At 47.4% G+C, this 3,397-nt stretch overlaps 1 protein-coding gene across 1 annotated transcript in view; it reads right to left on the bottom strand.

The window, feature by feature from the left end:
- The window catches only part of Etnk1 (ethanolamine kinase 1), a 47,935-nt gene extending 47,849 nt beyond the window's left edge, over positions 1–86 (bottom strand). Inside the window, exon 1 of the mRNA XM_005364581.2 lies at positions 19–86. The gene's annotated coding sequence lies outside the window, so the exon portion shown is untranslated. The remainder of the gene's footprint in view (positions 1–18) is intronic.
- Positions 87–3,397: the final 3,311 nt, after the last annotated feature.

The following is a 3,397-nucleotide window of genomic DNA, read 5'->3' as shown; positions in this document are numbered from 1 at the left end:
GCCGGCAGGCTGCTGGACCCTTCCGTCCCGGGGCGCCCTCGGCGGAGGGCTGCGGCCGCTCGGACGCACGGGCGGGCGGCGGCGGACGACGGGGCGGCCGGCTGGGGTGCGCAGTGCAGCGACGCGGACGATCGGCCGCTCTCGGGAAGATGCCTCAGTGCTCTCGACCGCGGGCAGCCGCGGAGCACGCCGGGACTGGCCTGACGCTGGCGTCACGCCGGGGGCGGAGCCTCGGCTGCGTCAGGCGGCCGGCGGGGTGGCGAACCCCGCGGCACAATGGGCGGGCCGCGGGGCTCAGGAGGATTGGGGTCTCGGGGAGCGCGCACCGCCGGGCGCTCCGCGATCGTGGGGGCAGGCTGGGCTCCTGCACCCGAAGGGACCCGAATGTTGCCGAGCCCTTGCCGGAGCTCTAACGAGCCTGGCCGAACTCTGCCGAACCCAACCGGTGCTCAAAGGAGCCTGGCCCGAGCCCTCCCGGGGTCCTGCCGAACTCTGCCGAGCCCTGCCGGAGTACTGTCGAGCTTTGCCGAGCCCTGCCGAAGTCTACTGATGCCCTGTGGAGCTCTACCCAGGCCCGTCAGGCGTTAAAAGAATGACACCTTTCAAGATCAATAGGATTGTAGGCTCTGGCCTTACTTAGGGGCGAGGTTTTTAGGGGGCACACAAGGCATGACCTGAAATAACCCTAAATTTAGACTGTGAGCTTGGCCACAATCCGTCCAAGCTGGATTAATTTGGTCTTCTTAGTCCAGAAGCTGTGTACACTTGCTAGATTCAGCAACCAAATTCCCTTTGGCGGTGCATAGAGATCACAGAATCGGGGACAACTTTAGGCAAAATAAGAGTAAACCGACAACGGTACATCTGTTATTCTAGCCCTCGTGAGGCTAAGGCAGGAGGATTGCCACGAGTTCTAAGCCAGCCTGAGCTATAGTGAGTTCCAGGTCTGCCGGGGCTACTTAGCCATCAATTAGGGTAAGACAACTAACTACAGCACTCATTTAAGATACTTGGCCTTGCTGAGAAGTACTCAAAGCCTGTACAGACAAGGTAGAGACTGGGAGAGGATAGAAAAACAGACTCCTGTCTCAGCGTGGGCCCTGGGACTCGCCGGGCTGCGAGAAACCGCTGGTGTCCCTTAGAAACTCAGCTCTCTGCCTGTTAGAGAAATGTCGGAAACAGGATCATCTACAAGGATTTGCACTTCCCACTTCCCTTTTGTGACGGAGACAATCCTTTTCACCTAAGTGAACACATTTGTTGGTGAATGGTCACAACGTCGTGTTACCTATTAGCAAACATTTATGGTCTCATTGTTCCTAAAGAGCCTACTTAACCTTTGTAAGTCGCAGAGCAAATACGTCAATGATAAACTACCAAAGCTAAAAAGAGAGGGTACTCCGCGTTTGCAGTTTTGCAACTTAGTAAATTTATTGAACATTTTCCAGACTTAAAAATCACTGTGGAAGGCCCTACTTTCAATATCCTGTGTGCACGCACACACACACACACACACACACACACACACACACACACACAAAAGGACAGTGAAAAGTATTACAGGAAACACTAGATTATGCCTCCCATTTAGTTGGGGATAAAATAACACAACATACTACTAGTTTCACAGTTTAAGTCATGTCTCAGATGTTCTATTAAAGATGACATTTTAAGAATTATATGGAAATTTGTTATAATTAAAACAAGTATCAACAATTGGACTGTTAAAAATAAAACTTTAAAAAACATTTTAAAATTCTTGCGCGGTGGCCCACACCTGCCATCCCAGTGCTTGGGGAGATGCAGAGGGGTCAGAAACTCAAAGGCAGCCTCAGCTACATAGTGAACCCATATGAGGACCTATTTCAAAAAAAAAAAAATACCATTTCTTTTGAGATCAGTCTGGGCTGGAACTCACGGGTATCTTCCTGCCTCTACCTCCTGAGTGCTGGAACTAAAGGCATACACCACCATACACAGTTGAAAACCAATTCATACCGACTTAATCTACAAATACAATGCAACTCCTATCAAAAGCTCAGAAAGTTACTATATGAATATCAAGAAACTAATTTCCAGGGCTGGAAAGAAACCTCAGAGGTTAGGAGCCCTTGCTGCTCTTGTAGGAGATCTCTATGCAGCACTGAAGTTCAGGAAAGAAAGCTCAGCGGTTAGGAGCCCTTGCTACTCTTGTAGGAGATCTCTACAGAGCATTGAAGTTCAGGTCTCTACGCCCACATCAGATGGCTCACGCTGCCTGTCACTCCCATTTCAGGGGACTGACAACCTCTTCTAGCCTCCCTGGGAAATGAAGTCACATGCACAAGTATAGACAAATACACTCAATTAAAAATAATTCTTTTTAAAAACTGAAACAACTGCCCAGCCAAATGCAAAGACAAGAGACCAAGAGCCAAAAGAACATTTTTTAAAACAGTTAAAAGAAGGACAGCTATCATCAGGTTTCCTTCAGGTAATAGTAATCCAGACAGTGTGGTATTGTTAAATGAATAGAGAAATGAAATCGGAGTGGAGAAACTGAGCCATATGGTTCAGCTACCTGAAAATAGAGAGAGCCAGGGTGCTTAACAGAGAAAGGATAATCTTTCCAGTAGCTAGTGTTGGACAACTGGGCTCGTCCCTGTAGAAAGGAATCTAGATACAGACTTAAGCTTCCCAAAGATTAACTGACTGGATCAGAGATATAAAGATGACACACAAGACAAGAATTATAATAGATTCTGCGAGGCCTTGGGTTGATCCCCAGGACTACAGGGTATAAGTATGTTTGCACAAGTGTTTGCTTGTCTGTGTGGACACGTCTATGAGCGTGCCTATGTATTTGCGTGTGTGAGCACATGTCTGTGTGCATGCATTTGTGTGTGTTTGTGTCTATGTACATGTCTGTGTGAGCATATGCATTAGCATATGCATGTGCTTGTATGTGCTCTTAGAAAGTAACAGACTAGAAAATCTAGGTATGTTTGGGATTGACAGTGACATTTTAGATGTAAGAAATCCAAAGCAGAATCCACGAAAAAAAACTTACTCAAAAGCATAATTCATGAAATTTTGTTATGTTGTGTTTCATTACAATGGAAAGCGCCTACTCTACACATCTTGTTAGGGAAGTGAAAAGGTGAGTCTCAGATTCAGAGAAAATATACACAAAACATAGATCTAATAATAATACTTGTCTCCAAAATACACTATGTACTCTTAAAACTTCACAGAGGGCTGGGAACAGGCTACGGGGATGAGAGAGGACCTGCCTAGTATATGAGAGGTCATGGATTCAGTTCTGAAATTCCCAGCAAACTACAGAGGAAAACAAACCCATTCGCTCACTCTCTCTCTCTCTCTCTCTCTCTCTCTCTCTCTCTCTCTCTCTCTCTCT

This window comes from Microtus ochrogaster (genome assembly GCF_000317375.1).
Source record: "Microtus ochrogaster isolate Prairie Vole_2 chromosome 14 unlocalized genomic scaffold, MicOch1.0 chr14_random_2, whole genome shotgun sequence".
In the NCBI taxonomy this organism is placed as follows: Eukaryota; Metazoa; Chordata; class Mammalia; order Rodentia; family Cricetidae; genus Microtus; species Microtus ochrogaster.
Note: the sequence above shows the minus strand (reverse complement) of the source record. Positions and strands in the feature narration are given on the sequence as shown.